The sequence below is a fragment of the Fringilla coelebs genome (genome assembly GCF_963513975.1).
Source record: "Fringilla coelebs genome assembly, chromosome: 1".
NCBI classification, from domain to species: Eukaryota; Metazoa; Chordata; class Aves; order Passeriformes; family Fringillidae; genus Fringilla; species Fringilla coelebs.
The window spans coordinates 89,832,026-89,852,873 of NC_140028.1; the positions used below are offsets into that span (position 1 = coordinate 89,832,026).

At 42.1% G+C, this 20,848-nt stretch overlaps 1 protein-coding gene across 4 annotated transcripts in view; it reads left to right on the forward strand.

The window, feature by feature from the left end:
- ATXN1 (ataxin 1) overlaps window positions 1-20,848 on the forward strand; it is a 215,575-nt gene that overhangs the window by 57,280 nt on the left and 137,447 nt on the right. For 2 of the 4 annotated variants that reach the window (XM_084215223.1, XM_084215224.1), the window contains exons 3-4: window positions 3,013-3,135; window positions 17,205-17,344. The gene's annotated coding sequence lies outside the window, so the exon portion shown is untranslated. The remainder of the gene's footprint in view (window positions 1-3,012; window positions 3,136-17,204; window positions 17,345-20,848) is intronic. The other 2 variants (XM_084215225.1, XM_084215226.1) reach the window with 1 other exon arrangement.

Here is a 20,848-nt window from a genome sequence, read left to right on the forward strand (position 1 = left end):
GCACCGGGAAGAGTGAAGGAGCTGACAAGATATTCCTTTAATTTGTTTGAAGCTGCATTCGTTTCTCCAGAAGGGGGAGAGTGGAGTAGTCGAATGCTGGGAGGAATGTGCCTAATTCATGTCTTTTTCCCTGACTCCACAGACACTACAAAGGGGCTCAGATCTACTCACATGTTTTGCAAAGTCCAGGATTATCTGGCTTATTGAGTGAGTCTTTGTAAAGTGTGACCCAACAATTCTGTTTTAAGAGTTCACTGTTGGTTTTGATACTATCTTGGTTACTGAGAAAATATTATAAATGCATGGAGGTGCAAGTCATGTGCACCTCATGACTGCAGGAAGTGCATATATGTATGGCAAGCCTGATGCTCCTTTCTGATGGGGAAATTTGAATTTGGCTCACAGATATTATATTGTAACCAAAAAAAAAAGGATGGCAGAATGAGTTTAAAGTATTTTTGTGATGCTGAATTTTTAGTGTTTTATCCCCTCTGATATAGAAATTATTACTTCTGTTCTTTTTTTTTTGAAAACCGACTATTTGCTCCATCGCAGTTAAATTTATTTTCTTTTGACAAATGCTGATTTGTTGCTCCTGTTTCTGTAAGGATCAGATGGGTAATGGAAGCTGTACAGCAACTTTATGTATGCTACTCAAGATAGTAAAATGCAAGCCTACAATAGGCCTTTTTTCAGCAGCTGTAAAGCTGTTGTGCGAATACAGTGAATCCATTCAGTGTCCCCCACGCTTGCTGGGAGCACCCTGGAGAAGGGAGTTGTACTAGTGAAATGATTATCCAGCAAAATGGTTTCAGAGGGGCAGGCTGATGACTCACTCCTTATTTTGGTTTGCAGGGTCTTTTTCTGGGTATGCAAAGTTTCAGCCTGAGTTAAGAGATCTGTAACTTTCTATAACTTTCTCCTTGTTTCTAGATTGTCCACTAAATCAGCATGGGTGTTGTGTTCCTTGCATCTGCCCTCTGAGATGGGGGAATGCTCTTATTTTTGTTGTAGAGGCAGGGACCGGGGAAATTTTGGGTTAAGTGACAGTGTGCATTAGGAGCAAAATGCTCACGCTGTAGTTGTACTATAGAAGCTCAAGTGTCATTCAGAGCTATTTCAGCCTTTCAGGAAGTGTCACATAGCATTTGCCCATAGGTCATGCAGAAAAGCCTGGAGGATAGCTGGGAATCTGTCCATCAAACAGTTTTATTTGACTCTTTTAACAGAGCATTAAAATGTAAGTATGTAAAGTGAGAACAGGAGGATTTTATGCTGATTTTGATCTTTGGCCACCTAGTATTTGAGTTCAAGAAAAAAATGAGAGGCAGAACCTAGTTAATTCTGCAGGGTGACGCTCTGTAAGATAATCCCTTTAACACTTTTTCTTAAATTAAGAAGGGTTTCTAGGTGGCATGAGTCATGGACAGACTGTCCTCATTTCACTTTGAACTTGCAGCCTTCTCTGGACGTGTGTCACAGATTTAGAGGGCTTTGTCTGCTTCCTGCAAGTGGTAGGCTTGGCTCCTGCAGCCTTGACTGGTGTAGAGTGAGAGCAGGCTCCTTGAAGGAAGAGGCAGCACCACGTCAGAGGGAATAAGCACGGTTGAGTAGGGGCCCAGGCTAATTTAATCAGAGTATTTTGTACATAAGCAGCTTTGGGGAGTGGTGACATAGGCACAGTCTTTGTACAGGTGTCAAGGTCCTCTTTATTTGTGTGTTGTGGTCCGCTTCAAGTTTTGGGTTGTTTTCCTCCAGGGTGTGTGGGGGAATACACTGTGGTGTAGAAACCTGTACTTTTTGACCACTTTTGGAAAAGTTGTCTTTTTTGAGGTATATAAAGCCACAGAAGGCTGTGAATATTATCTTCATTTCTTAATTAAAAGGAAGGGGAAAATTATTCAGACCTGTCTGTTCTAGCCAAGGAAGAAAATGAAAGTGTTCTGGCTTACATGCACACAAGGTCAAATCCTCTCGTCATGTTGTGTAAATTTGTTGGCTTCAGCGGGGGTAGCCACAGGTGTAACCCTGGGAACAGTTTTTACAGAGCAAAAATGAATGTGGTTGTTGGTCCTAAAAATTGTTCATAGAGAAATAGCTGGGATGCTTGTAATCCAGAGAGGCCATGCAAATGCAAGACCATGCTCTCAGAGGGAATGTGAACTCTGCACTGGCTGGCAGTGTTTTCCTGCTGACAGAGCCTGGTTTGGAGTCTTACATACTCAGCTGGCTCTTGGCCAAGCCTTGCTGCAGGTACGGGAGAGGGAGGAGGGTGAAACAGTGGGCGGTGAGAAACTGTTCTTGGTAGCAGCACTCACTGAAAAGTCAAAAGCCTTCAGACCTTTTTTGGTGATGGTAGAGAATGTCAAAATTGATTGTATTAGAGACCTGCCAGTTACTCTTAACTCATCTACTTTGTTGCTCCTCCTCCCTTCCTTCCTCCCTCGACAGCTGGGCTGGGTTTTGTAGTGCTAATGCTGCATTGCTTCTCCAGCACAGCTACTACTTCCCCCACACTGCTACTACAGAAATACTACAGGAACTCAGTGAAGACTGAAGGAGAGGGCCGTATATGTTCTATTAGTGATTGTAGTAACAGTGATAGCACTAATAAAGCTGTGTAGCAGTTTAATACTTTACATAATGATTTTTCTTCTGGTTTGTGTTCTGGGTTTTCTTCCATTTTCGCCATCATAAATTTGTGGAGTCTGGTATATCCTGGATTGTGCTTTAAATGAATACTTTGTAGTGTGCTATCTTATGAATTTTTAAAATGCCATGGTTTTGAGTGGTCTAAACCAGTGTTTTATTTTTTTTTGTTCATTTGGGTATTTTTAATTTTTTTTTTTAAGTGCAGCTCACAGAAGAGCTGCTGCTGGAGGAAGTTACCACACTTGCTTTAGATAATGAAACATACATTCAAAAAAGGTCAGGGATTTCCCCTGAGCCACCCACCAATTGCTTGAAATGACATTTTCATTCTTAGTGTTTCTTTTTTTGTTTTTGTTTAAGATCCTGGAGCACAGGCAAAGAGTTTTAATGCAAAATACCAGAAAAAAAAGTCTGCAACATCTCCTGTGAGAGGGGGGAGAAAAGGAGATTAACAATTGCATCTTGAAACACTCATGATTTGAGGTAAGTGATTGCAGGGTCTTGTCATAAGTTACAGTGTGTTTGTAATTAAATTATTCATTATTTACCTCGGAGTGTCATGATATTGTTGTTGAAGGCAATAAAAACAGGCAGGAGAGGGAGGGAGAGAACTGTAATGGCAAACCCAGAAACGGCAGTAAAAATATGCAATGCACTTATCTTTTTGTAAATGGCCCCCATGAGTTTCAGTCCCACAAACTGGCAATCATTCTGACATTTATAAGGGTTAAACCCTGTTTAAATCAATGAGGCTATTCTCCCTGAAAGTTAGGCATGAGCCTAAATAGTTCCTAGTTTGGAATCTATATTATATGGGAGCTATTGAAGAAAGCTGTTGAAGAACATAGAACACGCAGTCAGAAAAATGCATATACTAATCTCTTACTGTTGGTGATAATGTCATGAGTAATCTGATTTTGCAGCATTCTTAAGTGATATTTTTATATTAAATACATAGTTCTCATTTTTATGTTCAAACACCTCATTGAAATACCAAACTTCTTAGCAAAGCCTCTGAATTCTATACCAGCTTTAACAATACATCTGCCTTAATTGCTTCATCAGTGTGCCTTTGAACAAATGGAGTTAAATGTGTAAAGAAAATAATGTCCCCTTTCATAACTAGAGTGGCAAATTGCACTTGGATATTTGAATAGCGACTGAACTAAAAGTTCCCTGACTGAGGCTGAATTGTGTTGTCAGAGTTAATTTTTTTTTAATAATGACAATGACAAGGCGCAAGGAGAAACTCACCTTTTCCCTCTAGTCTTCTTTTTTGTTTGTTTGTTTGTTTGTTTTGTTTTCATTTCTCATTAGAAAAGAATCAAACCTGAATCTAGTAAGGAGAAAATGCTACAGTTGTAAAACTTTTAGCCAATGAAAATGTTGCATAAATTAGCACTAAAAAACACCAGCATCTTTCTTAAATAAAATTTTTAAGTTATTTACTCTGTTCTGCCCCACAATTTTGCTGAAAAAGACAAAACTGCTGTAAGAAATCTGTAAAATCAAAAAGACACATATAACCTGGAAAAAGCAGGGTGTACGTTCCCACAAATGTGCAGAGAATCAAAACCTTTTGGCAAGTGGCACTTGCAGACATATGTTGGTTACCAAATTTCAGAGGAGAGGAGAGTGTAGCTGAACCCTGGTGATTGCTCTGTATTTGCTTTGTAGGAACAGAGCTATTAAGTTTCTTTTGAAATCAACAGGCCCACTGCAGGGAACTAAATATACCCTTTCTGGTCAGTGGACAGGGGCCATTGCTTGGGATATTGTAGTGGTCTTGTAGGTATTTTTACTGATTTTTCTGAGCAGGTCAAAAGTTTTTCAGATCAGTGTAGCCAACTCCTTTTTATGTGCAGGACTTGCACTAGGGACTGTGAGCCCAAATAGGAATACAAACTCTTTCAGCAGGAGTCTGAGGCACTTTTTGTAGTTGTGAAAATAGGTATTAATGCAAACCTGTTTGAAAGCTAAGGTCGGGAAATGCTCTGGGGCAAGCCCCGTTTTAGGTGCTGGTGACAGTGTTGGCCAAACCAGTGGGAGAGAAGTGCTCTGTTGTGTGATCACCCTCAGCCCACCTTTGCTTTCTGTCCATCCCACTCTCTTGGAGGCAAGCATTCCTTCTTGGAGCATAAATCAAAATGCTTTTATTGCTGCCTTCTTTTCATTGATGTCAGGCCAGGATACGGCACATGATTTTCCGTTCACAATTGCCTTCTTGTTGCTCTCTGAGGAAGCGCACATTGAAGTTCAGGAAGAGGTATTTCGTAGCATCTGTGTGGCCTTTATAATAATTTTATCAGCTCTATGTTACACTCAGAAAATCGTTGAGGTTGTTTTTAGCTTTTTTGGTATCACAGAGTGCAGGAGCTCATTGTCAGAGTATTTGAGGGAACCTCTTTGGTGCCAAAAGATCCATTTTAGGATATATTAAATTGTACCGCTATCCTTCTCCTTTCTTATTTTTTCAGCATGTGGAGAAATGATGTCCCCATTTGTGTGCATGGAGAAGGTCTTGTGGTATATGTCAGGGATTTATGTGGGCGCTGAGCTGAGCAGGCAGAGAGACTGACTCTCTCCTGCTTTGTATTTTGCACTGGGAGTGAACACAGGGGACTGAGCCTGCCCAGATTAAACACGTGCCTTTTTTGTTTCGCTCTTCGTTCATCTGTCAGCGTGCCATGTTCAGATGGCAGTGATCAGTCACAAACTGTCCCCTGACCATGCTCCTCAGCTCTCCTGACCCATTAGTTTTGTGGAGCTCTTCAACAAAGATGGCACTGGTTCGATTTTCCCCACCCCCTGCCCTGGCTAATGGAAGAAGACTTTGTTTGTTTGTTTGTATTTTCCCTTCAAATCAGCTGCATTAGATCCCAAAGAAACTTGTGTTAAGTGGAAATGAGGCTTTGATAATATGTGTGCCTGCTAGAGACTTAAGATTTTTTTTTCTCACCCCCTGTATATGGATCTTTTCAATAGGGTGCCACTATTGTGAATCAGAAGGAAAGTGCACAGGCTGCCAGGCACATAATGGAATTATTCTTTTGTTTCAGTATGTGTGTGTGAGCCTTTGTAAAGAGGAGGTGGTGGGGACAGAGAATGGAGACCTTCACTGCAGGGAGGCAGGAGAGTGCAGTGGCACAGTGCAGGGCAGCACTGTGGCGAGACGTGGCCGTGCCAGTGTCACCATGCCCCTTCTGCTCAGCTCTGGTGGCGACTGCCTGGGACTCACTCTGTCACACTGCATGTCCCAGGAAAATGGGTGAAGCTTGCACAGCCATTCACTATGCTGCCTGTAAACCACATAAAGCAAAATATTCAAAAGCTGTAATGTTTCCAGTGCTTTCCCTAAACTTTTGAAAGAGTGATGTAAAAAGGAACTGTGTTGATACTTTCCTTCCTCATTGTGAGGCTATTTATTATAAAGGATGTATAGTATAAGTAATTTCAGTATGGAGTACATAAGAGCTTGAACCAAAGCCTTGGATCCAAGCCCACCAGCAGCTTTGCAAAAGGCAGGATCCAGATCTGAAGTTAGTGGTTCACACAGTTTCTAGCAGTGAATGGTTTTAAGTTACTTCATGAAATGGGAGTAGCCAGAAATTTTAAACTGCAGCTTTTAAACAAGTTTTTGACTTTTTCTCACCCACCATTCTCCTCTGCCTTAGAAGGTGATTGCAAAAGCACAGCAGCTATTTTCTCCTAGTCACTGTGGCCAGGACACACCAACTCAGGGAAAGGAGAAAGGCCTCTGTGGTGGTGACTGTTATACAGCCATATGCTTTTTTTCCCTGAGTATTTTTTTCTTCTAAGGAGTTAGACCGCTCCTCTGGATGGAGGTCTTTGAAATCACAGTGGAGGCTTTAGAAGTAGGATCTTGAAATTTCCAAGACATCAAGAAATGATTTATCACCCTGGCATGGAGCAAATCAGGCCACAGTGGCTGGACTCCCACCTCCTGAAAAGCCCTCTCTTGAGATACTGTAGCTGAATTACAGACATGAAAAATTTTGACATTGTAGACAAGAAATCCATAAGGCCTAAATTTTTCATTTCTTGATAGATATGTGGTTCTGTTTTATTCTCTCCCTCTTCTTTTGCCCTTGGACACAACATTTTAGGGCTTTTCAGCCTCTAGCTGTGCATGCACTAGAGAGACATACGTCAGAGTCACATTCACCACCCAGAGATTTAATGTGTATGTGCAGTACTCCCTGTGGGACTTTGCATCCTTCATCCAATGAATTGCTTATGAGGATACAAAAATGCAGTATTTCAATCTAGTGCATATATTACTGCAGTTTATTGCATATATATTGCACATAGATACACTACAGTCTCCTTTGTATTTGGCAGAGAAAATCTGGTGTGGGAAAGATGAGAAATGCAGGTGAACTGGGAAGTATTTAGGTATGGCAGTTAATTTGTTCCCTCCTCAAAACATCAAATCTCTGGTTCGCTGCATGAGAAACAGTTTTCATCATGGTTTGAATATCCCTAAAACGTGCCCCGACAGTGTCTGTGTATTTCAAACTTAACTTCAGGCTTGTTGGACAGTGGGGAGAGGCCAAATACCTGAGGCAGCATTGGCAAAGCTCAGGCTTTGCAGTTTTGTCTGGAGAATCTGTACTATTTGCAGGCTGTATAGGAAGCATGAGTGTCATGGCTTGATCTCAGATGACAACCAAGTACTATGCAGCCACTCACTCCATGTACCCCCACAGTGGGATGGGTAAGAGAATTGGGAAAAAAGTAGGTAAAACCCATGTGGTGAGATAAGAACAGTTTAATTCTATAACAACAGCAACAATAATACAGTAGTGGTGGTAATGATGATTATGATGATGTAATGGAAAGAGAGACAACCAGAAGAGAAAGGAAATAAAATGTGAGAAGGACAAGTGGTACATAGCACAGTTGCTCACCACCCACTGACTGATACCCAGCCTGTCCCCGAGCAGCCATCAGCCCCTCCTGGACAACTCCCCCGGCTGACAGATTGAGCAGGATGCTCTATTGTATGGAATATCCCTTTGGCCAGTTTGGGCCAGCTGTCCTGGTCATGGTCCCTCCCAGCTTCTTCTGTACCTCCTTGCTGGCAAAATGTGGAAATGGATAAGTCCTTGACTAGTGAGCAACTAAAACATGAGTTGTTATTAACATTATTCTCATGCTAATTCCAAGACCCACAAAACTTACAAGCTACTAGGAAGAAAATTAACTCCATCTCAGCTGAAACTGGGGTAGTTAGTTAGCCAAAACTGCATTAGTTCGGGTTTCTGCTTTGCTTTTCCTCTGATTGCTTGTTCTGCAAGTGCATTAAGTTTGCAGAAAAGATGTGGCTTCTTAGATGGTCGTTTTTTATGATCTATGCAGAACACAAATGTGGTAGGTGTTAATCCTCCTTAGGGCTATTCATTAGTGTGCAGTGCAGGCCAATGAGCAGATGGACTTACCTGTTGCTTTTTGGGGTTTTTTTTTGCTGTGGTGGGACTGCCCTCTGTGCTGGCCATCTTCGGGTACAGCAGTTGACACGAACGTTGCTGATAAACTTGTGTGCGTGTTGTCTCCTCTTCTGCTGACCTGTGGAGTGGCTGCTCACTGTCTGGGGAGGTGAATGGTAGCCATCTCAATGGCACTGTATGCCAATCTCTGCTCTGGGAGCCCCTGGCTAGGCCACTGTTAAAACCTGTTGGCTGGCTGTTGGAGGGGGCCGGGTACCACAGGCATTAGTGCAGGGGAGCTGGGATGGGGGAGATTTTATTGAATCCAAGACAATATGAAAATGAAGATTTGGCAGAAGGCACACTACAGCAAGAGGGGAGTGCAGAGTGAGCATCATTATTCCCTTCTGCTGGAGGGCTCAGCAGCTGGAGCCCATGTGGGAGCATTTTGCTGCTGAGCAGCGGGTCTTTGTGCCCTGATGGGAGCCGTGGGTGTCAGGAGAAGGCATCCCAAGGTTGACCAACCCTGTGGCCCGCTTCCCCTCTGCAGTGGGGAGTCCTTTGGCAGCCCTCACCTCCCCCGGCTCTCTGCGACGTGGCTGCTGTGGGCAGGGTGCTGCAGCTGCTTGTTTGAAATGATAATATTTTACGCTGTTACTGTGGAATACTGCAGTATTTTTTGTAATTGTGGGCTGCAGGCCAGTAATGTACAATAACATTTTGCTCTTCCTGTGCTGTTGCTACTGTAGGCATTTGTTCCAATTTGGGCTGCATTTGGAGTACTTTCTTTTTCTTTTTTTTTTCTTCTTTTTGTTTCTTTTTGTTGTTTCTAGATGCTACTTGTTATCTATTGTGGATATTTTTGGAGTATTCACTTCTCCCACGTATGTCCATACAAATCTATCTGAGAAAGCACTTCAGAGAGTAGCAGTCTCTGTTGAACAAGCAATTGTTGTGGCTTTCACAGAATTACATTTTTTTGAAAGTATGAGGCAAGACCGAGATGAAGATTGCTTTTTAAACCGTTATGGTTTTAAAAAATATTTGAAGCAGATAGAAAGCAAAGCCTTTCTTTGACTGATGGGGAACATATTTAGCACTGAAGTCCCCATCTGTATCAGGCTGTAGGTGATCGAAACCTCTGGGATGGCAGAATCTGGGAGGCAGAACCTTTAATGATTCTCTGCAGCTTTGGTTTTAACTGTTAATTTAAAAAAAAAAGAATTTTCAGAGGAAAGTAATCATAACTTGGAAGAGGGTCAGTAGTGTTCATGCCAATGATTGTTTATTAATGTGGTTATGGTCTGGAGATGAAACTTTTGTGAAAGGGAAATTCAAGTCCTAGACATCAGAGCTCACAACTAGTCAGCCTGTGCAAAATTTGTTTCTTTCTGGAAGGCAGGGGTTGAGTCCAAACCAAACGAAGAAGGTACAACACAAAGGATACAATTAATTTGTTTTCAGGTAAATTTGGAATAAAAAAGAGTATGTTACACAAAAGGATTGCACTTTTCTCACATGTAATTTTAGTGTCCTATTACTGTGCTGACTCACTAAATGACTTCAGTCTCAATCTGCATTTGGTTTAAATTACTTCAGAGGCCTGCATTTGTATGCTGCTCTGTAAAGTAATTCTCATCTGTAATCCAGACTTTTTCCTTTTGTTCGGCATTTCAACTGACTTGTCTCTTTTCATTTTCCAGGTCTCTGTTTTACTAACATTTGAAACCAATCTCTCTGTGTGCCTGCTTGGGCCCTGCAATTGGCAAAAGTAATTTTTCAGCAACAGATAGAACAAGGAATGAATCATTGCTTTCTGCCTTTCCATTAAATTACCTAAACCACTACTCATAAATATTGCTTTATGTATGGTACAGCAGCATGATTATCTCACTGCATTGATGGAACAGTGCTGGAAGTGAATATAATTTTTCTTCTATTACATCTTTAATGAGCTTCAATTAAAAATAGTGTGTTGGCGTGCCAGAGTAGATGTGTTATTCTCAGAACTTTGTTGAAGCTGTTTTGCCTGTTAGATTTTGTTGACATTGTGTTGTTCTGAAAATGCTGGTGGACATGATATGGTTCTGAAAACATTAAGAATTAAACAACAGAAAACCAGAAAAATCTGCTTTTCTAGGTGAAAGGTGACAGGACAGTAAAATCTGGTGGCTGGAAAGATTCAGGTCTTTACTGAGTGGAAAAGCTTGCTTTTTGTCTGTCTTTGAGGGTGATTTTTTTTAACATATAGTTAAAAAAATATTCACAAAGCAGTAGGTTTCTGCAGAGCTCCAGTTAAGTCCCTGATGACTTGACACCTGTGGCAGCAAGTCTGAGTCACAGGTAGCAAAAAGCTGTGAAGCCTAATACTCTCAGTATTCAAAAACACACCTACGTAGGAGTTTAATTTCAAGTACCTCTTTTAGCTCTGAGTTTCCCCCCCTCCCCGAACCCAACAAATTTTAAGAGTCATTCTTAGAATTTTGCAAAGAAAAATTTTCCCAGCACTTGTGGATTTGTGAAGTATTGACATCACTTAGAGATCAGAAAATAGCTCTGTCAATTTTAGCTTGACGGCATTCCATTCTCTGCTCCAAAAACCTGAGGAATTACAATGGATGAGTCAAAGTTTTCTTGGAATTTTCTTCCTTCCCCTCCCCCCTGCCTTGTGCAATTCCATTGCCATTTTTAGCATTGAGGGCAGCTCTCCAAAGAATGTCTGTGTGCTTGAACTGTGATTTCTTGAAAGTCCAGAACAAAATAGAGTTGTGTTGGATGACAAAAGTCATTCTATGTTTCTATGCATTTTTGTATTATTACGTGAGCTTTATTGAAGAATCTACAGCAAGAGGCAGGAGATGTCTGATAGAGAGGTGTTGCGTCCTCAGCAGGATGAAGATCTCACTATCACGCTGCTTCATTATGTTGTGATGGGTTTTTGCTTAATTATTTCTGTGTTTTATCAGCTGTTCTCAGGGAAGTAGCCTGACGGAACAAATTATCTGTGATTTGGGAGACTTGGACCAGCTTGAAGCACTTGTTGAAACTACAGCATCCTTCTGTCTTTGCCTCAGTTTGAAAACCAAGGATTATGTATTTAATGTATCTTAGCAGGATGCTGAGAGTAGAAATACTAAGGACAAAGAATTGTGCGGGTACTACTGTTACCTAAGTGATGTGGTATGTTTAAGATAAACAGTGTTGTCAGCTGCTCTTGGCAAAATCCCTGGGGTTACAATGAGTGAAATTTTAACTCTGAACGGGTTTGGTTTTTTTTAACTTGCGGAAGTGGCCTGTATCATGCATATTCTAATGTGTCAGAGTGAATGTGTGAAGTATGAAACTGCTGAAAAGAAATGTGAGGGGGAAGACAGGTTAAAGTGGTTGTAAATGAAAGATCTGTGTATTTTACTTCTGCACTAGATAAGTATTTTACTTAAAATTGGCCAGAAAAAACAAAAAGGGACAAGAAAAAAATGCAACTGTCCCCTTAAGAGCTGCTGTGTCAAATTTGAAGAATGATTTGAATTGAGTCATTAAAGTGTGAAATGGAGGGATTTTATTTCTGCTTTAAATTATGCATCTCAAATTAACCTTAGCTGTGGAGTCTCTGCTGACGCCCCCGTAATGACACATTATTGGTACTAATGGCTTCTTTGTGACTTGAGATACAAACAGACATCCTAGACAGAAACATTTCGCCTTTGAACTAAATAAGACACACAGTGAGCATTTCTACCTTGGGTTTCAGTTGCAAAGGCCTGCTCACCTGGTGCTCATGAACTCTTTTCAGTTTCCATGCACTGCTCCCCATCCTGGCAGGCAAGGGTAGCTGAATGAAAACCTGCTTCACAAGCTTTGAAGAGCAGGACAGCAATAAATCTGGAATGAATGTGAAGCCTGTCCAGACACTGAGCGCTGTAGGGAGCCAGAACAAAGACTGTGATGTGGGTAGTGGTCAGGGAGGGGGAACTTCCAATAGATTATAATCTCGAGAGGAAAAGGCCCCAAGATTGTGAGGGAAATGGAGAAGAGATGCCAGGCTTAAGGAGGAAGTTGCTAAATAAGGGAGGGGTGAGATTATAATGTAAAATAAGCAGTAGAGGTTAGTCAACCCTTTATGTGCCTTCTGACGTAAAAAGGGAGTGTATCTGTGCAGCTCTGTGCACTCTCTTTTGAAGCTCATTATCATAATTTGAAAAATTCCACCTCTATGCAGAATCACTCACGGGCTTTGCAGCTTTCTTTGTGCTGTTGGTGTCTCTCCTGGGACAAGGATGGTAGTTACTACTTCAGTGTAGCTACTGGGTAGGCAGAGTGAGCGTGGCTGTGAATGAGTGAGAGGGGCATTGCCTGGGTACAGAAGGTGCACAGAATTTTAAGTGTTGATGAAAAAGGAGGAGGGGCTTGTCTAGGCAGGCCCAAAATTTAGACCCTGACCTGTCTTCCGAAGGATATTCCCTAGCTCATCACTTCATCCTAGTTTGCTCAGTGGAATATTAATACACATGATTGCCTCCCCTTCCAGGCAGCAGTTTGGGAATTTGCTTGCTGGCTATGGCAGGAGCGATGGAGAGGTGCTTCTGCCCCATGGTTGTGTTGTGTGGTGTGTTACAAGGCTGTGTGACATTATGTGACTTTCCCTATGGATCTGCTCTCAGCAGAGAGTGCTGTGGAGTAAGTAATCTTGTGGTATTGTGGATCCAAAGCAGGACAGCATTTGACTACTTAGAATCAAATACTAAAAAAAGTATTCAGAGGCCTTCTTTGTATTTCTGCAAGGAACCACATTCCTGAATTGGGACCCAAGAATTTAAAAGGGTAAAAAAAGTAGGTGTGCAATACATCACATTTACTAATGCATTAGAGATATTTATATGAATAATTAAAACAACATTTAGATTTGCCACAGTAATAGAACAAAATGTTTCGTCACTTTTCTGTTTCTGTTTGTTGATTGATCAATTTATTGATTGCTTCCATAAATTTAGAGTAGGTATCCTAAACATTACAGTAAATTAGCAAGACTGTGCTTTTTAATAACCTGTTGAAAGCATTAATGGAATGAAAAGAAGTCAGAATTTGGTAATAAAGATCTAAAAAACAGAGACCTAGAACACATATCTAGTATTATGCATCAATTAGGTTTGTAAAATATTAGAGGCTTTGTTTGTCCTAGCCGTTAATTAAAAAACAAAAGTATTTTATATTAATTATGAATAGCCTAATAGCACATCAGAAAAAAGGGAAAAAATAGGCAACAAGCTACCTTTGTATTTGACTTTCCATTGCATTTATAGTTAACCTTAGGCTGGTTGGAGTCAGTGGGAACATGTGTGCAATGGAGGACAGAACTTCACTGTTAAAGAGACCACGGTCCTTCTGAATCCATTTGTGAAAAAGTAGTAAACTTCAGTAAAACTTCTGAAACTCAGGTCTGGAAAACAGACAGGTGTTACCCAAGACACCTAGAATTAAGAATTACATTAAATTTCACACACATATGCACACAAAATATTTGTGTATTTCTTAGCTCAGCTTTCTTCTGGGTTATATCTTTGATTTTTCCTTACTATTTACATTTCATTTGTTAACCTGTTTTTTCATATTTTTTCCTACCTTCAAAAAAAAACCTGCTTCATGAATATGCTAGAATGTACACTTAACAAGAACCCTTAACAATTTTTAAGTCAGTATTGTTCTGATCCCTTTTCAGGGCTGTGTTTCTCTGTTTTCCAGCTACAATGGACAATTTGTTGTAACACTTGGATTAGCATCATATGTTTTGTTTGGTACTGTTGTTCTAGCCGTGCTTGGAATATGTGTTTTCATATGCATTTTTGGGGGCAGTTTTGGATTCCTTAAGAGGCTTGTGCTTCTGTCTCCCCATCCACGGGTGATGTCCAGACTTCAGTGAGGAGAAAGAGGTGATCTGGCAATTGTCACAATCTCTTAGTCTGGGTTTTAGCTCTGGTTTGAGGGAATGGTTACTGCTCCAGACTTCATTTGAGGTGCCTTACTCTGTTGCCCTAATACAACGTAAGTGATAGAAACTGTCTGCTGCACAAGGGGATATAGAATATCTCAATATTAATGAACTATTGAGATATGAAATCATGCATGAAATCATTCCACTTACTGTTCTTGGTTGTCACACTGACAGTGACTATAAATGAAGGATATTAGAGGGAGAAAAAAATCATATTAATTCAGTTAGTTTATTTTGTGCCTACCTGACAGCCCTCTGTGTATAGTCAGTTACATGATTTCTTGGGATAGCCAGATTTTTCTTCATTTGTGTGTGGCTCTTTCAGCAGTAGGGGGAAGAGAATACTTAAAGGATCAGAAAATGTGTCTGTAAAGCCAGGAACAATTGTCTGCAATCTCAAGAAGATATCTAAGAGCATGTAACTGCTTTTTACTCATCTTCCAAAAGCAGCTCAGTTCCGGAATAACTGTGCTCTCTTGGGCTATATTTCAAGATGGTATGATTGTTCTCAGGCAGGAATTATAAGGATCGATAGCAAACCCAACACATCCTTTTTTTTCATGACAGATTCGCTGATTGCCACCAGAGCAATAATAATGCACTGGTCAGCATAGACCAGAGACAGTACTCATGGATTTCTGTCTCCATCTTAACATGTGTTAAGTTTACACAATGTGTTGTGATGGGTTTGCATCCACAGGTCATGAGGAAGGAGAATTGTTTGATCTGTTCACCTTCCCTTCTCTTTTGCTTTTATGCTTCCTCCTTGAGTTGGGGCTGGGCTGTTTGGTGTCTCTCCGGGGACAGAGCAGGGCAGAGAGAGCATGCCTAGCCAAAGAGATAAGAGAAAGGTCATTTTGAGATACCAGTGGTTTACATGCTGTGGGTTTTCTTTGCGTGTCCTATTTAGGAAGTAGTAATGACCAAGATTTTCCGTGGGTGTGTGTCAGGAGCCCTTCTGCATTGGGGTTTTGGTGGAGCTGATTGCAGGGTTGCTTTTCCTCAGTGGAGGGCCCTGTGCTTTTGCTGTGTTTTGGCAGCTTGACATGGCAGTGGCTAGGTAACCTGTGTGTATGAGTTTCGGTTTTTATTTTTTTGGTTTTGTATGTGCCATCCTCAATTTACTGAAGCTCTGTGACTTTTTAACCTGCTGTCTATGGGCTGTTGTTTTACAAGCTCATTAAGGTGGTGAGGATAGCGATGGCAGCGATCCTGCCCCCCTCATGGGTGCTCATTAGATGGCTTCCTTGTGCTGACATAAGCGTTGTGTAGTCATGCTCTGAGCTGGGTCTGGGAAAGGATCCAAGTTAAAAATAATCCCTGGGAAAAAAAAAAAAGAAAAAGGTAAGTTTTCAGCAGGATCTGTTCCTGGATCTAGCTCGCCATCATTCTCATGCTGGCCTGGAAAGTGTGAGGGTTTGTACTGGCACAGAGGGAGGTGAGGAGGAGCAGCTGGGGCAAGGTGGTCAGGGGTGTACTGCTGGCAGCAGGGATGCTGCCTGCTTGTATGATGTCAGCCTGAGGAAATGGGCCTCTTGTGAGTGTGCTGCCTGTCTTTCCTTAACTTGGCCCAGTAACTTCCAAGGTTGCGAGGCAGTTTTGGCCAAATTTGCCTGAAAAGCAGTGTTGAAGGGGTGAAGGTCCCCCGAGCTCAGCAATTTATGGTGTCTGGTAGGCAGACCCAAATCAACTCTCCCCAGTTGATGAAAAGTTGTCATCTGGGGCTCAGCTGCTGACCTCGTCAAGCCTCCTCTTGTGGCACAATCCCACTGTCCCAGTTTGGGTTGAATTGTGCCCGTTTTGCTGTGGGGCGAACTTGAATAGCTGATGGGAGAAGAGCACAAAGTGCTGTCTGCAAGTGGCTGTTCATTTCAAGGGGCAGGGGTGGTTCATCTCCTGGATCCTGATTGCACAGGGAGCTGCATGTCCAGTTGTGGGGTGGTTTTAAATTTGGGGTTTTTTTGTTAGGTTTTTTTTAAAATTCTGCCTAGGTATCAAAATTTCTGGAAGGAGGCAAGACTCCCTTCAGTTTTCTTGGTATGGCTGACTGTTTAACCCTGAGGAAAAACAAGTCTTTCTAGCTGCACCTCTACATAGCTTCCCTTGACGATCTGGCAGCATCTTTGTGCCCTGCTCGGTCCAGGTTCTGTCCCCATAAGGCTGTGCTCCTCTTCAGTGGTTGTGCCTGGGTTTCACCTGCCCAGCCTGCCTTGCTGCAGGGGCAGCCTTGCTCTGCACCACTGCTGAGGAGCTAAGATGAAGACACACATTGTGGTTTCCTGCTGTTTTGCTTTGTAACCAGTCCACTGGTAAATATAGCTTGTGTGTGGTTATAAATTCATTCTCTCATTATGGGTGGTTGTTGTGCAATAATTATGTAGAAATTACAACCGAGAATTGTTGTGGATTTTTTTGTTGTTGTTTTGTTTTGTTTATTTCTTTCTTTTTGTGCTTGATATGCCCTGCAGTGAGAAGAACAGCCTTTGGTTTCTGCCCTAACAAAGACAAGGCCACAAGCAGGTGTCAGCCTTTGGCATGGACACAGGCACCATCTAGCCGGCTGCTGACTTTTGTGTGGCTCTCTTTGTGTGGCAAGACGAGCACCGCAAGGGAAATTGGGACCTGCGCTATTTGGACTCTTTTATTTTTCCTCGCTTTACTCTGTGGGTAGACAGGCTGTCCTTCCCTGCAGGTTTGGTACTGTACACGTGTTTATTCTGAAGTGAACCCGTCCTGTCTCTTTGGAGGTGTTGGTCGTACATTTCCTGAAGCGCTGTATCTCTGGCAGCTTCCAGCCCTGCTCTCTGGGCAGTCCTTTGGGTCCTGCTGCCGGGCTGGGGCCGTAGGGCTCGGGGTCTCTGCCCCACGCAGAAGTGCTCAGGTTCTGCTCCCCAGAGGTCTTCCCTTCATATGTGGGCCCCCTCCTGTGATCCCTCCTTCTGTTCAGATGTGGAATTAAAATAAGTCTGGGGGTTTTGTTGGTTTTTTCCCTCCTGTTTCTTTATTTAAAATTCCAGTCAAGCAGATCCAGAACAGCGCTTGTCCCTGCTGCGTTCTCATTTTCCTCTCATCCCTCCTTTAATTTTACATTATTCCCTGCGCTGTGTTTGCAGGCCATATGTGTCCTTTGAACTCTGAAGAAGCTGTGCCAAAAGGAAGCCTTCTTCTCCTCCCCTCCTCCCATCGCGGAGCCGCTCTTAGATAATTGCAATTAGTAGACAATGCGGAGCGAACCCAAATGTGAAGTCCATGGGTGAGTGTCTGCAAATTTCCTGAGAGCTTCCGAAACGCTTGCGCGTGGTCTCTGCTTTGGCCCTTTAACCCCGCAGCAGTTCCCCGAGTCCGAAACAGCTCCGGGAGGTGTTTGTAACCCGCGTTTTCCTGCGGCGTTCCTGGCGGGGCACAGCCGCTGCAGGAGCCTTGGCAGGGCGCCGCGGCTCAGGCGGGGACTCTGCGCCGAGGGAGGTGGAGCCGCCCGCCCGTCCTTGTGTCACGGCGCGGGGAACAAGTGGCTGCAGCGGCACCGGCTGTGGGAGGGAGCAAACCCTTCGGGCCGTGGGAGGGAGGGAGGACAAACCCTTCGGCCGCGCTCCCGGGGAGAGCTCGGCAGGTTGCCTGCCGCAAGCGGACGGGAGTGGGGAAAGTAAAACTCACCCCGTTAAACAACAAGAAGTGGGAGAATTCCTTCTTGTCGTCCATGAGGTGCGGGGCAGAGGGACGTGCTGCCGGGCCAGCTGCTGCTCGGGGGCTTAGCATCAGCTGCGGGCTCGGCCAGAGCGATCGCTGACCGGCTGGGCGTTGGCGTTCAAAGGGGGTGTCCTCCGTGGAGTCCCTTCCCCCTTTAGCCTCTGAGAAGTGTCTTCTGTGTTAAACCAGGTTTCTGACCTCATTTCTCAAAGGAGTTTTAACTGAGGAGAAATAGGAGTATTAATTAGTGCCCCGTTAAGTACTTGTAGTCAAGTATGATAATTTTCTTGAAAGGATAATGTATTAGATGAATAAAAATACTCTCCATTAAAAAATGAATACAAAGTAATTTTAAACCACAAAGATTATTGTACATTTCTGAAAAATTAATGTGATTAAAGCAAAATATATTTAATAAATTAAAAAGACCCTTTAAGACCGTTTAACTTGTTGGTCTCATATTAATTGTTTTCAAATCTAGTGCTAGAGAACTTCGACCTTACCTGCAGGGATGGGAAGTGATTTCTTCCTTCACTTTATTTTTTGGCTTGTAGTTATTAGGTCTGAGTTGTGTGTGTGCTATTTTCCCTTGTTTTGTGGGGGTTTTTATTTGTTTGATTGTATTTTTGTGGTTTTGTTTGTTTCTTTGTTTTAGTGTTGTGTGGGTTTTTTTGCTTTTCTGATGTCTTTCTCAGAGATTGGCCACAGTGAAAAACCAGACCCTAGGCAATGATCAGACATTATATGGAGATTTTCTTGATGGATTTAGTTAATGTAACCTACTCATGTGCTGCTGTCTGGATTTGGAGCTGAGAAAACTCCAAATAGCTGAATATTTTCAAGGATGTTTCCTCCTGTTTGATTTGTCAGTGATGTGGTATAGATTGTGTCTGCTGGGATCACATAGACTTCCTTCAGTTACTTCATTTGACTTCACGCAAGTTATATTAATTTTTTTCACACATAGTTTGCCCCATAGATTATTTTTGTTTTAGGAACTTCTTAGCTCTCTACTGAGCTTTTACACATTCAGCTACTTAATGAGAATTGCTCTGTATGTTGTGGAAGACAATAAAGTAAATGGTTGGAGCTGGACATATAACTCAGATCTCTGGGTTTGCCTGATCATTTATGAAGTTTATGTATTGACTTAGGGAGGACATAAAAAGCTCAGTGTAAAACTGGGTTTAAATAGTAGCCTGTTTTAAAAACTTTGGGTTTTGTGGCATTAGGAATGAAGACAATTCCTCAGCAGTTTCATCAAAAACATTGCAAGTATTTTATCCCTTCTTGCTTGGCAAGAATGAGAACAATGTTGTCTTGTTGGGGGTACCTACAGGGCAGGTATTTGGTATGCGATTCTCCCCAAACTCTTGTTCCCTGTAACAGGTCTGTGTTACAGATTCAGAGAATGCTAGCAGTAAGTTCTCAAGGTTTCCTAGTTTACAATTCGTTATGGTTTAGGTACCTGAAATCCATGTGAGCTTTTGAAAATATTCTTCCAACTGACCAAAAAAATAGAAGAGAATTTGGGTGCCATACAATGTTCTTTCAGATGCCTTCTGAACTTTGAGGCTATTTCATGATGGTGATTGCCAATTTTTTTTTTTTTTAATTTAAGGCACATCTTTACGTATTCTCTATCTTTAAGAAGACAGTCTTTGTATTTGATTCTCCACCCTTGTATTTTACTCTCAGCTTTTCTCTTCTTGCCCTATTGCAGTTTTGACAAGCTTGTGCAGCTGAGATGATGATAACTTCCTCCACTTCTTACTGAAACAAAAAGGTACTTCTCTCTGCAGAGCCCTTACAGACTACACATGTGAACAAGAGAAAGATATTTCACTTGTCTTTAGGATGCTAGCAGAGCCTGCAGTGGTTGGATAATTGACTATTGAAAGCCTTGGGACATTTTTTGTTTGAGAAGGTGGTGGTGTCTGGAGCTCTTTGGCGGTGTATGAAAATAGCTCTGGACTTCAAGGACCGTGTTGTCTGTGTTCAATGGTGCTCACATAAATGCATGGGAGTTGTTACTCTCTTGTTACTATACCATGTGCCTCCCAAGATTAATGGTCTGTATTGCCATAATGTTTAAAAGTATGATTGTTAGTCTTTTCTGGTCTTAAATGATACCAAATCTATCCCCTGAAAATTACCTTGAAAATCCTGTTAGTACAAATTATCTCATTTTCAAAGACACCTCCTCAGGTTACAACTAAACTAAGCACCTGACTGGCTGTGGTTGTGGCAGCGCCAGGGCTGCTGTAATGACACCTGCAGGTGAGGCCATGGGGATGACCCTGTGCTCAATCCATCCCACTGTGCTGCTTGCCTTCCCTTGTTGTTTGGGTGTATTTTCCTTACCACTCACAGAGGACGCAGTCAGACTTTTTAATATTATGACACTGCAGCTACAAATCTGTCCAAATTGCAAGGGCATAACAAAGAGTAGATCTGACCAATGGCACTGTTATCTTTTCCTTTGTATTTCCCTGGAATTCTAACTGACAGCAGCCCTTAATACAAATTCGTTATTTGCAAGGAGCTCTGTTTAAGCTAGCAAATTATTGTGCCAATGTGTGACACTAATCATGCTGCAGAATAAAGAGCGGTAAAGTATTTATGATGCTAAAATAATTTCAGGTCATGTCTTTTTTTTTTTTTTTTCCCCTTTGTGTAGTTTTGCTTTTATTACTAGTGCTGAAATGGTTCTTGCAGCGCAAGTGAGAAAACCAGACTGAACCTCCTGTTTTTTTGTTGGGCTCTCAGCTGGAAATCCCTCCCTCGATTTTCCATTGATAAAAGTGTCACAAAGGGAATCCAGAGCAGAGGAATAGGCGGAAATAGAACAATGCAAAGTCTTGGACTTGAATCACAAAGAAAGTTAACTAATGTAGATACGGTACTGGATGAGCTGCTGCTCCTTTTATGACCAGATTCATTTACCTGTGGTCTTAGCATTTGTGGCTGCCCTCAAAGCCATGTAACAAATCAGCTATTTATTCTCTCTTTGCTGTGGAGGCTCTTTAAAAGGATATTGCAGAGCATTTTCTTCTCCCCCTTCCTATGG